The sequence below is a fragment of the Salvelinus fontinalis genome, chromosome 6 (genome assembly GCF_029448725.1).
Source record: "Salvelinus fontinalis isolate EN_2023a chromosome 6, ASM2944872v1, whole genome shotgun sequence".
Lineage (NCBI taxonomy): Eukaryota > Metazoa > Chordata > Actinopteri > Salmoniformes > Salmonidae > Salvelinus > Salvelinus fontinalis.
The window spans coordinates 14012337-14026189 of NC_074670.1; the positions used below are offsets into that span (position 1 = coordinate 14012337).

The following is a 13853-nucleotide window of genomic DNA, read 5'->3' on the forward strand; positions in this document are numbered from 1 at the left end:
CACACGCACACAAAAAAGCTTATTTCCCTCATTTTGTGCACAAATTTGTTTACATACCTGTTGGTGAGCGTTTCTCTTTTGCCAAGACAATTCATCCACCTGACAGGTGTGGCATCTCAAGAAGCTGATTAAACAGCATGATCATTATACAGGTGCACCTTGTGCGGTGGGCAATAAAAGGCCACACTAAAATGTGCAATTTTGTCACACAACACAACGCCACAGATGTCTCAAGTTTTGAGGGAGTGTGCAATTGGCATGCTGACTGCAGGAATATCCACCAGAGTTGTTGCCAGATAACTTAATGTTAATTTCTGTACCACAAGCCGCCTCCAACGTCGTTTTTGAGAATTTGGCAGAACGTCCGACCAGCCTCACAACTGCAGACCATGTATAACCTTCTTCACCTGCAGGATTGAGACCAGCCACTTGGACAGCTGATGAAACTGAGTATTTCTGTCTATAATAAAGCCCTTTTGTGGGGAAAACTCATTCTGATTGGCTGGGCCTGCTCCCCAGTGGGTGGGCCTATACCCACCTATGGCTGCGCTCCTGAGCAGTCATGTGAAACCCATAGATTAGAGCTTAATGAATTTATTTCAATTGACTGATTTCCTGATATGAACTATAACTTAGTAAAATCATTGCATGTTGCGCTTATATTTTTCAATATAGATCAGTGATTAAACACCTCACTTTGCTCAAGCTGATCCTCTCAGAAACTCAATCCCTGATCATCTGAGGTTGTAAAACCGGGGCAATTAGGACAGTTCAAGGGGAGAAGCTATGAATCCAACCAGAAAAAAACTCTAAATCAGAATATCGCTTGAAAAAAGAGCGTGCCAATGAAAACAATTCTGAAAAACCTGCAATGTAGCATTATATTATAAATGGAAAGACAGGATACCCAGCCATCGGAAATAAAATAAACACATTACACTGTCTGAGAAGAACACACATCATTGTGTGTCAGTGTATTTGTCTGTAGTTTATGGAGATGCTTTCAGTTTTTTTTACCTCCGTTCATTACATGTGTGTTAATGATTGCACACATTTTGTGATTGTCAACTTTTTCGAGGGATGTTGGCACTTGCAAAAGCCATATCCTCAGCATTTACGTTTTTACTTTAATTTCTATGGCAAATGAAAATGGCTACTTTGTTCGGAAATAGGCTACTTGTGTGTGCATATATATACTATATATATATATATACATATAAAATCCAGATTATTCCAATATAATGTTGATAAGACAATGAATAAGTGAAATGTTTGTTGCTAATGTCCTTAAGACAGGCTAATAATTTGGTGCATTAGGGTAAAGTGTAGGCTGCTGATGAGTAAGCATTTCACTGTAAGGTCTACACCTGTTGTATTCGGCATTTCACTGTAAGGACTACACCTGTTGTATTCGGCGCACGTGACAAATAAACTTTGATTTGAGAATAATTGTCAGCAAACATTTCATTTGAAGTCAAGGTTGGGAATGTATTTTGGACTAACTGGATAATCATGTTGGATGATCATGGTATGCACACGAGACAATGAATTCACATGTGGTGTGAGAAGGTGCTATATCCGCCTATTGAGGTCGAATGATCGAAATGAGCGGCAGACAAACCCCCCACCAAAATTATGATTATTTTACTATCATTTTATTACTATGTGAAAATCTAATGGTTGCACTTATGCCAATAACACCTGAGTATAATCGTTTCCTGTTATTTCATAAGCACCTTATATTGCATGCACAAAACATGAAGTTAATCTGTGGAATAATTATGAATGAGTAATTCTAAACCTGTGTATATACATTTCTGGAGTTGAGGCCTTTTCTATTAGCACATTTAGGGCTTCTGCATGCATGCAACCATGGGTCTGTGTTCGTGCTGCTTGCGGATAATGATCTAGTTTAAAGGGTAGATAGATGTACAGGGCTCTATCTTCGGCAGTTTACAGAAGCCTAGTATTTTGTATAGACTAGCGAATATTACCCGTGAAGACATCAAATCAAATATAGGCCTACGCGTGCACACAGTGCCATGGAACAAGACAAGCTATTTAGAAATATTGTTGTTGGTTTAAAAAACGTTTAATTTAAAGATTAACAATCCATGGGTTTATGGTGAAAAGATAGGCCTACATTGCTCGAATGCAATGCAATTTAGTCTGCCATTTCTGGAGAAGTGCAAATATCCTTTTGGGGTGGTGTCATGTTGTATAAATGATTGGAGCGAGGGTCAGGAATACGTAAAGGGGGGGGGGGGGGGGGGGTTAATACACCACCCAAACAATACAACATGCCATGATGCCCAAAACAAACATATACAAAAACAGGATGTAACCCAAACAAAAGAGCAAAGAGCAATAAATATGCACGGGAACGAGACCCGAAATAACAAGTGCACAATACACATAGCACAATGCCGAAACAACAAGCACAGGTACTCACAAGACCAACAGACATGGGAACAATAATCGACCAGGCAATGGTGAACAGAGAGCACATATATACAATCATCAATCAGGTCGCAGTTGTAAATGAGAACTTGTTCTCAACTGGCCTACCTGGTTAAATAAAGGGGAAATTAAAAAAGTGGGGGAGTGGGAAGCAGGTGTGTGTAATGAGACTGTTCAGTGACGCCTAGAGGCCGGTGACGTAGACCTCCGGAACTGGTGCAGTAGCCTAGCAGTTAAGAGCATTCGAATCCCCGAGCCAACTAGGTGAAAAATCGGTTAATGTGCCCTTGAGCAAGGCACTTAACCCTAATTGTTCCTGTAAGTCATGCTGGGTAAGAGCATCTGCTAAATGTAAAATGTAAGGATCTGTAAGATGGTTCCATGATGTTTTTAAAACATTATATTTGCTAGCAGTATCAATGTATTTCCATATTGAAGCAATGCAATTGCAACAATGTGGACTGCAAACATGTTCAACATATTACAAATATGGGGCAGGCTATTTAACAAACTAGACTATAACATGGAACTAGACTAACATTCAAAACCCAGCCTTTTCGCGCCACTGCCAGCTACTGTGCCCATAATTATGGTTGTGAAAATAGCAAAAATATTTCTGATACACCTTGGACCTACACCGAGTGTACATAACATTATGATTACATGCTCTTTCCATGATATAGACTGGCCAATTGAATCCAGGTGAAAGCTATGATACCGTATTTATCTCACTTGGAAAATCCACTTGAGACAAGTGAAAGAAGGATTTGTTAACCTTGAGACAATTGAGACATATATTGTGTGTGTGTGCCATTCAAAGGGTGACTGTGCAAGACAAAAGATTTAAGTGCCTTTGAACGGGTGTGAAAATAGGTGCCAGGCTCACCTATTTGTGTCAAGAACTGCAACGCTGCTGGGTTTTTGACACTCAACAGTTACCCGTGTGTATCAAGAATGGTCCACCACACAAAGGACATCCAGCCCACTTGACACAACTGTGTGAAGCATTGGAGTCAACATGGGCCAGCATCCCTGTGGAACACTTTCGATACTTTGTCCATGGGGGGGGTCCACCAGGGATGTGGTGACATATGCCCTACAGTGAGAGTGTTTACTCTCTCCACCATGACCTACTCACACTGATAATGACATCAATTGTTGCTCTCTACTCCTCTCTCTCTTCCCTCACACAACTATCGCTTCATCGTTCATGAAAGGTTGTGTTTCTGCCCAAATTCTCTCTCTCTTTCTCTCTCTCTCTCCCTTTCCACCCCATCTTTCCCTCTCTCCCGGGCAAGTAACACATTGTATCATTTGACCTCTGGTCTTCAAAATGAGATTTCCCTCACATCCAAGAATATCGCTCCCTCTCTCACTGGAAATACTGGACATTTTGGAAAGTTTTTTGGCATTGCCTGTAGACAGTGTGAGAAGGACAAGTGTGTGTGTGTTTTTGTCTGAGTGTGTGTGTGGAGCATCCATGGTTTTGTGTGTTTTAGATGTTGATGTTGCCCTCTGACCACATCAGAGAACGTGCTGGAACCACGCATTACAGCACTCAGGGGTTCGTGTTGCTCTGCATTTGATCTATTAATTTCATCATTTACATTACATTTAAGTCATTTAGCAGACGCTCTTATCCAGAGCGACTTACAAATTGGTGCATTCACCTTATGACATCCAGTGGAACAGCCACTTTACAATAGTGCATCTAGATCTTTTAAGGGGGGGGGGGGGGGGGGGGGCAGAAGGATTGCTTTATCCTAGGTATTCCTTGAAGAGGTGGGGTTTCAGGTGTCTCCGGAAGGTGGTGATTGACTCCGCTGTCCTGGCATCGTGAGGGAGTTTGTTCCACCATTGGGGTGCCAGAGCAGCGAACAGTTTTGACTGGGCTGAGCGGGAACTGTACTTCCTCAGTGGTAGGGAGGCGAGCAGGCCAGAGGTGGATGAACGCAGTGCCCTTGTTTGGGTGTAGGGCCTGATCAGAGCCTGAAGGTACTGAGGTGCCGTTCCCCTCACAGCTCCGTAGGCAAGCACCATGGTCTTGTAGCGGATGCGAGCTTCAACTGGAAGCCAGTGGAGAGAGCGGAGGAGCGGGGTGACGTGAGAGAACTTGGGAAGGTTGAACACCAGCCGGGCTGCGGCGTTCTGGATGAGTTGTAGGGGTTTAATGGCACAGGCAGGGAGCCCAGCCAACAGCGAGTTGCAGTAATCCAGACGGGAGATGACAAGTGCCTGGATTAGGACCTGCGCCGCTTCCTGTGTGAGGCAGGGTCGTACTCTGCGGATGTTGTAGAGCATGAACCTACAGGAACGGGCCACCGCCTTGATGTTGGTGGAGAACGACAGGGTGTTGTCCAGGATCACGCCAAGGTTCTTAGCGCTCTGGGAGGAGGACACAATGGAGTTGTCAACCGTGATGGCGAGATCATGGAACGGACAGTCCTTCCCCGGGAGGAAGAGCAGCTCCGTCTTGCCGAGGTTCAGCTTGAGGTGGTGATCCGTCATCCACACTGATATGTCTGCCAGACATGCAGAGATGCGATTCGCCACCTGGTCATCAGAAGGGGGAAAGGAGAAGATTAATTGTGTGTCGTCTGCATAGCAATGATAGGAGAGACCATGTGAGGTTATGACAGAGCCAAGTGACTTGGTGTATAGCGAGAATAGGAGAGGGCCTAGAACAGAGCCCTGGGGGACACCAGTGGTGAGAGCGCGTGGTGAGGAGACAGATTCTCGCCACGCCACCTGGTAGGAGCGACCTGTCAGGTAGGACGCAATCCAAGCGTGGGCCGCGCCGGAGATGCCCAACTCGGAGAGGGTGGAGAGGAGGATCTGATGGTTCACAGTATCGAAGGCAGCCGATAGGTCTAGAAGGATGAGAGCAGAGGAGAGAGAGTTAGCTTTAGCAGTGCGGAGCGCCTCCGTGATACAGAGAAGAGCAGTCTCAGTTGAGTGACTAGTCTTGAAACCTGACTGATTTGGATCAAGAAGGTCATTCTGAGAGAGATAGCAGGAGAGCTGGCCAAGGACGGCACGTTCAAGAGTTTTGGAGAGAAAAGAAAGAAGGGATACTGGTCTGTAGTTGTTGACATCGGAGGGATCGAGTGTAGGTTTTTTCAGAAGGGGTGCAACTCTCGCTCTCTTGAAGACGGAAGGGACGTAGCCAGCGGTCAAGGATGAGTTGATGAGCGAGGTGAGGTAAGGTAGAAGGTCTCCGGAAATGGTCTGGAGGAGAGAGGAGGGGATAGGGTCAAGCGGGCAGGTTGTTGGGCGGCCGGCCGTCACAAGACGCGAGATTTCATCTGGAGAGAGAGGGGAGAAAGAGGTCAAAGCACAGGGTTGGGCAGTGTGAGCAGAACCAGCGGTGTCGTTTGACTTAGCAAACGAGGATCGGATGTCGTCGACCTTCTTTTCAAAATGGTTGACGAAGTCGTCTGCAGAGAGGGAGGAGGGGGGGGGGAGGGGGAGGAGGATTCAGGAGGGAGGAGAAGGTGGCAAAGAGCTTCCTAGGGTTAGAGGCAGATGCTTGGAATTTAGAGTGGTAGAAAGTGGCTTTAGCAGCAGAGACAGAAGAGGAAAATGTAGAGAGGAGGGAGTGAAAGGATGCCAGGTCCGCAGGGAGGCGAGTTTTCCTCCATTTCCGCTCGGCTGCCCGGAGCCCTGTTCATCACTTTCTTTATTCTGTTTTGAGGTTCATCTGTTCAGGTAGAGAGCTCTAGCAGTTCTAAAGCCATCAGCTTTTTAGTTCATCTTTGGTGCTGATAGTTGCACCTGCTTGTGTCTCAGTGCAGTAGTGTCAGTGTTAAAGTATCAGTGTCGTTTCAGTCAGTCCTCCTGGAAGTGTGTGCAGCGTCACTGTTGTATTAGCATTGTGTGTGAGCTTGTCTGGGACATTTCAGCGTAGAGTCAGCGCTGCAGTCTTAGTGTATGTAAGTGAGTGCAGGGTCGGTGTTGTGGTCTCAGTATTAAGTATCCCAGGCGGTGTGTGTTGGTGTGTGAGAGAGAGATGGAGAAGCCTCTCTTCAGAGAACGTCTAGCAGAGTGTATGGGAATGTACATCATGGTTGTGAGAACACCTCTGCTATATGCAACCTGACCGTAACCATCGACCACAGCCATTTTACTTTCTTTTTCATGCTTTATGGTCCTGGGATGTTGTGTTGTGTCTGTCCAGTTGTTTTGTGTTATCATGACACAAGGCGAGGCCGAGATGCAGACACAGGAGGCAGATGGTTGGAGTCTTACAATGTTAATTAATCCAAAAGGGGTAGGCAAGAGAATGGTCGTGGACAGGCAAAAGGTCAAAACCAGATCAGAGTACAGGAGGTACAGAGTGGCAGACAGGCTCGTGGTCAAGGCAGGCAGAATGGTCAGGCAGGCTGGTACAAAGTCCAGAAACAGGCAAGGGTCAAAACCGAGAGGACTAGAAAAAGGAGAAATGCAAAAAGCAGGAGAACGGGAAAACCGCTGGTTGACTTGGAAACATACAAGACGAACTGTCACCGAGAGACAGAAAACACAGGGATAAATACAGTGGGGAAAATAAGCGACACCTGGAGGGGGTGGAGACAATCACAGGGACAGGTGAAAACAGATCAGGGTGTGATAGGCGTAGGCGCCATGGCCCAAACCATCACCAGTAGGAACGTAAAGGGGAATACCTGTCCGCTAACTTTGCCTTCGCCACCACCTTCGACATGTACATCACACGAGGAGTGTCGGGTTAAGGACTGAAACCTAGTTTAAATAACAGTGCAGCTTTTATTGTTTCATTGATTATTTTGGGGGGATAGATTATTTTTCCCTCTACAAAATCAAACCCATTTTGTAGATTGTTGAACAAAATGTAAAATGTATTTTATAAAGCCCTTTTTACATCAGCAGTCGTCACAGAGTAACACCGTTGTGGATATGTTGTCTTGTGGTGTTGTATGGGGTAGTGATGTGTGTGTGTGCGTCCTCTCTCTGCTAGGGGCCCAATTAAATCCATGACAGCGCAATACACAAGGGGTGGAACAGTGGCAAAGGTACCCACAGGACAAACAGAATAATATTAGTCTGAGGAGAGATTAAATAGCATTAATGCAACAAATAATTCTAAACACACCTTTACTTTACAAAGTTAAACAGATGTATTTTTTCTACATAATAAGCAGGAGTAATATTCTTAGATCAGAATGACAGCAGACTGTCATGTCAGCAGACTGGCGCAGATGAAGACGGCACCTGATTGGACGAAAAATGTTAACGCAATTTTTATTTTTTATTTTTTGCGGTGTCCTTCAGCATGTGTGTGTTGGGCAGACACCACTGGAGGAAGTTTCCCTTCTACACTGTGTTCCAGTTGATAGGCTCATTCATGAGGGCTCCCCCATCGCTCTCTCCCTCTCTCTCTCTCCCTCTCTCTCCCCCATCGCTCTCACTCTCTCTCTCTCTCTCTCTCCCCCATCGCTCTCTCCCTCTCTCTCTCCCTCTCTCTCTCCCCCATCACTCTCTCTCTCCCTCTCTCTCTCCCCCATCGCTCTCTCTTTCTCTCTCTCCCCATCACTCTCTCTCCCCCATCGCTCTTTCTTTCTCTTTCTCTCTCTCCCCATCACTCTCTCTCTCCCCCATCACTCTCTCCTTCTCTTTCTATTTCTCTCTCTCTATCTCTCTCTCCCCCTCTCTCTCGTACTCTCTCTTTCTCTCGGTTTCGTAGACCAGGTGAACAGAATGGAATCAATTGTAATAGAATAGAATAGAATAACAATCTAATCTAGAATTGAGTGAATTCAAAGCCACAAAGTCACTATAAATCACTTTCCCTCTCCTCCATTCCTCTTCTCCTCCTTTCCCCCTCCTCCTCTCCCTCCATTCCTTTCTCCCAGGTGATAGGTACAGCCACTCTGCTGGTGTGTTTGTTGGCCCTGGGGGACCAGAGGAACAGTGTGGCTCCTGCCCACCTGGAGCCCCCGATGGCGGGGCTGGCTGTGTTTGTCATTGGCCTGTCCATGGGGGGTAAATGTGGCTACCCCCTGAACCCTGCCAGAGACCTGGGCCCCCGGGTCTTTACCTATCTGGCTGGCTGGCTGGGGAGTAGAGGTGTTCAGGTGAGACAACACCCACCACCTTTTGGCATTGATCTCCATGAAAATACACTACTCATGACATACTCGATCTACAGACTGTGATGGACCAACTGATTATTGAGGAGAAATATGGTGATCTCTCTCTCTTTCTCAGTGCTGGCAGGGGTTGGTTCTGGGTGCCCCTGGTGACCCCATTCTTGGGGGCTATGGTAGGCGAGGCACTGTACCAGCTCTTCATTGAGCTGCACCACCCACCACTGCAACTGGAGTCCGATGGGCCCTGTCTGGAGAACAAGATGGTGCCCGGTCTGGAGACAATGGAACTGGGCCTGAAGTCATTTCCCAAGGACATACGATCTCAATCTCTAGCTGTTATACAGCTGGACTTAGAGAAGGCTGCCCATCTGGAGGAGAAAGTCAGCCAGCTTCTCTGTCCTCCTCTGCTCTCTCTGTCTCTCTCTCTCTCTCTCTCTCTCTCTCTCTCTCTCTCTCTCTCTCTCTCTCTCTCTCTCTCTCTCTCTCCATCTGTCTGTGTTCTCTCTTTCTCCTAAACTTGTTCCTCCCCTTCATCCTTCTACCTTGCTTCTGTCCTTCTCAACATATCCTTACATTTTCCCCTCTCCTGATTCCTGCTTTAGTAGTCTATTGATTTGTAATTTGATGATGATGAAAGGTGTGTGTGTTTGAGGAATATGGTTGTATGAGAGTGCTTATTTATACAGTTTTGGCCATTGTAGTCAAAAGGTATCGTGTACGTGTTGAGATTGTTTTGGGCTGTGTTTTGTGAGTTCAGAATAAATTAAATATAAAATATAGATTTTATTTGTAGCTATGAATATTAAAACCTGGAGAAAAAAATTGCTGCAGCTTTGGTGCTGATGTTGCGCCCCCAAATATAGGCTGTTGTTGTTACCGACCAGCGACAGCAGGGGGCGCTATGAGATAAATAATAGCAAGCACATGGCTGAAAGGCTGTTGTTCAATAATAACCTTCAAATGCAATATTGAGGCGGGAGGTTTTGTGAAATTATGGTGACAAAAAAGGAACACTCAAAAGTTCCCCAAACTGTAATAACTAGCTGTCGACATTGTTGAATAATTAAAATAAAAAATAAAATATCTCCCTGAGATTACAAAGAGGATAGTCTATTTCCTCATGAGATTAAATTATAGAAATAGCTTGAATATGCGTAGGAGGGTGGTCGAAGTAAACATCGCCCCTCCTTCCTGTTTCTCTCCCTGGCTGGAGAAAAAAATGCTCTTTCACCTCTCCAGCATGTCTGTGTATCAGCACCGCGCATCCACAGCACCGTCTGTATCCTCTACCTCCGTGGCCTTACAAACAAGGGCAGGCGTGTCATCAACACTCAAATAGCAGCATGAACCCAGCGAGAGGACTTGGATGTTGTGTTGCTGACAGAAATGTGCACATAGCGTGGACTTGAAAAGGTAGGTTCCATAGCCAGCTATTCGACAAAATGTAGGCTAGCCAGCTAAACAATTTAATGTCAGGTTCTTTGTTTACTTCGCAGAGATTTTGATTGAGCTAATATAGCTAGCCATTAACAATGCATTATAATTGTTGTCTGCACTTCAAATGTTCTTGCCACACCTGTGTACAAACTTTTACCTGTTTAGGCCCTACTTTTGTTTGATAACTTGTGAATAATTATGGGTACCTTTGTTGAGTTATTGTGCTTTACACTGACTGCAAGTATAAATCTCTTCCTGAATAAACTTTGCATATGCTATGCTATAAGGGCTATAGTAACTAGCTAGTCAGATTTATTACCCCTTTACTATTTTTGGTTATTGATACTGTTAACTACTTGAACTAATAACTATGTTATTACATGCTAATAATATCACGTTATGTATCTCATTTGGTTATTTAGGCAGTGTTTTTTTATATATATATTGGGTCACTAGGTGATTCATGGTTATGCAGGGATTGGTTGCTTTAATATCCTCAAATTCGTATGTCAGTCTCCAGTGAGAGTTGAGCGGAATTCTGAGCAGCAGCTAAGAAAGGTGATTAGATATTCAGCATGTCCCTGGTGTTACCACTCCCCTATCTGCCCTCCCACCTGCCTGCCTCATACTGGCCCTGCTTCCCTGCATCTCTACCTGCCCTTCTACTTCCATTCCTTCCTGCCCTCCTGCCACCCTGCATGCCTGCCTCATTCCGGTCCTACCTGCCTGCCTCATTCCAGCCCTGCCTGCCTCATTCCGGCCCTACCTGCCTGCCTCATTCCAGCCCTGCCTGCCTCATTCCGGTCCTACCTGCCTGCCTCATTCCAGCCCTGCCTGCCTCATTCCGGCCCTACCTGCCCGCCTTATTCCAGCCCTGCCTGCCTCATTCCAGCCCTGCCTGCCTCATTCCGGCCCTACCTGCCCGCCATAAGGGCACTGCAGTCCACAGGGTTATACAAGGAGCCTGAAGAAGAGTGGGAAAGGGAGGGAAAACGGGAGGGAGGGAGGGCAGGTAGTTTCTTTTCATTTCATATTGTTTAATCTGGCACTCAGCCCAAACCATTCGATTGTCCTGTTTTGATCTTTAAATATACAGTGGGAGAAAAAGGAGGAAGGTTATGAGTGGAGAGAAGAGAGCAGAAAGAGACAGGGGATTGGTGAAAGAGAGGTAGGTATGGAGGGAATTGGTGAGATGAATGGAGAGGTATAGAAGATGGGGGAGAGAGGAACAGAATGTACACAGAGAGAGAGATAGAGACTGGTGTATGTATCTGAAAGCTGATCTGTCCCACTCAGAGAGCAGTTATTTCAGTGGACTATTGATTTAGGCCCCACCAACATCTCCCTCAGTCTACCAGCTCTGGAACCCTAGACGTTGCCTGTAGATACAGACCTAGGATCAGTTTACCATCCCATAGTCCTGAACCCAACCATTGGAATCAAAATACAAATTCATTTAATCCACCCTTTGTTTTCCTACAGTATCAGTACAGATGAAGGAAAGGAGATGAGGAGACCACTTAACAGTATTAAAGCTTTGACACAAAACAGTTCTAAACAACAGTTCCAAACAACAGTTCCAAACAGCAGTTCCAAACAGCAGTTCCAAACAACAGTTCCAAACAACAGTTCTAAACAACAGTTCTAAACAACAGTTCTAAACAACAGTTCTAAACAACAGTTCCAAACAACAGTTCCAAACAACAGTTCCAAACAACAGCTCTAAACAACAGTTCCAAACAGCAGTTCCAAACAACAGTTCCAAACAACAGTTCCAAACAACAGTTCCAAACAACAGTTCTAAACAACAGTTCTAAACAACAGTTCTAAACAACAGTTCCAAACAACAGTTCTAAACAACAGTTCCAAACAACAGTTCCAAACAACAGTTCTAAACAACAGTTCCAAACAACAGTTCCAAACAACAGTTCAAAACAACAGTTCTAAACAACAGTTCTAAACAACAGTTCCAAACAACAGTTCCAAACAGCAGTTCTAAACAACAGTTCCAAACAACAGTTCCAAACAGCAGTTCCAAACAACAGTGTAACGGCTGTCTTTGGGTGAAAGAGAGGAGGACCAAAATGCAGCGTGATGATAATCCATATTTTAATTAGGAAATACTTAAACACCGAACAAAAACAACAAACTGACAGAAGGAACCGAAAACGCTACAGTTCTGAACATGGGAACACAGAACAGATGAACACACAAACAGGAACAATCACCCACAAACAAACAGTGAAAACAGGCTACCTTAATATGGTTCCCAATCAGAGACAATGACAAACACCTGTCTCTGATTGAGAACCATATTAGGCCAAACAACAAACCCAACATAGAAACACAAAACATAGAATGCCCACCCAGCTCACGTCCTGACCAACTAAACAAAGACTAAACAAAGGAAATAAGGTCAGGAATGTGACAAACAGTTCTAAACAACAGTTCCAAACAACAGTTCTAAACAACAGTTCCAAACAACAGTTCCAAACAACAGTTCTAAACAACAGTTCTAAACAACAGTTCTAAACAACAGTTCTAAACAACAGTTCTAAACAACAGTTCTAAACAACAGTTCTAAACAACAGTTCCAAACAACAGTTCCAAACAACAGTTCCAAACAGCAGTTCCAAACAACAGTTCTAAACAACAGTTCTAAACAACAGTTCTAAACAACAGTTCCTAACAACAGTTCTAAACAACAGTTCCAAACAACAGTTCTAAACAACAGTTCTAAACAACAGTTCTAAACAACAGTTCTAAACAACAGTTCTAAACAACAGTTCTAAACAACAGTTCCAAACAACAGTTCCAAACAACAGTTCCAAACAACAGTTCTAAACAACAGTTCCAAACAACAGTTCCAAACAACAGTTCCAAACAACAGTTCTAAACAACAGTTCCAAACAACAGTTCCAAACAACAGTTCCAAACAACAGTTCTAAACAACAGTTCCAAACAACAGTTCTAAACAACAGTTCTAAACAACAGTTCCAAACAACAGTTCCAAACAACAGTTCCAAACAACAGTTCTAAACAACAGTTCCAAACAACAGTTCCAAACAACAGTTCCAAACAGCAGTTCTAAACAACAGTTCCAAACAACAGTTCCAAACAACAGTTCTAAACAACAGTTCTAAACAACAGTTCCAAACAACAGTTCCAAACAGCAGTTCCAAACAGCAGTTCCAAACAGCAGTTCCAAACAACAGTGTAACGGCTGTCTTTGGGTGAAAGAGAGGAGGACCAAAATGCAGCGTGATGATAATCCATATTTTAATTAGGAAATACTTAAACACCGAACAAAAACAACAAACTGACAGAAGGAACCGAAAACGCTACAGTTCTGAACATGGGAACACAGAACAGATGAACACACAAACAGGAACAATCACCCACAAACAAACAGTGAAAACAGGCTACCTTAATATGGTTCCCAATCAGAGACAATGACAAACACCTGTCTCTGATTGAGAACCATATTAGGCCAAACAACAAACCCAACATAGAAACACAAAACATAGAATGCCCACCCAGCTCACGTCCTGACCAACTAAACAAAGACTAAACAAAGGAAATAAGGTCAGGAATGTGACAAACAGTTCTAAACAACAGTTCCAAACAACAGTTCTAAACAACAGTTCTAAACAACAGTTCCAAACAACAGTTCCAAACAACAGTTCCAAACAGCAGTTCCAAACAACAGTTCTAAACAACAGTTCTTAACAACAGTTCTTAACAACAGTTCTAAACAACAGTTCTAAACAACAGTTCCAAACAACAGTTCCAAACAACAGTTCTAAACAACAATTCTAAACAACAGTTCTAAACAACAGTTCTAAACAA

General features: G+C 44.3%; 1 protein-coding gene and 1 pseudogene across 1 annotated transcript in view; both read left to right on the forward strand.

The window, feature by feature from the left end:
* Positions 1-8142: 8142 nt before the first annotated feature.
* On the forward strand, positions 8143-9914 carry LOC129856800 (aquaporin-10-like; annotated as a pseudogene).
* Positions 9800-13853, forward strand: part of LOC129857111 (phospholipid-transporting ATPase ID-like) — a 49461-nt gene continuing 45407 nt past the window's right edge. The window contains exon 1 of the mRNA XM_055925050.1: positions 9800-9980. The gene's annotated coding sequence lies outside the window, so the exon portion shown is untranslated. The remainder of the gene's footprint in view (positions 9981-13853) is intronic.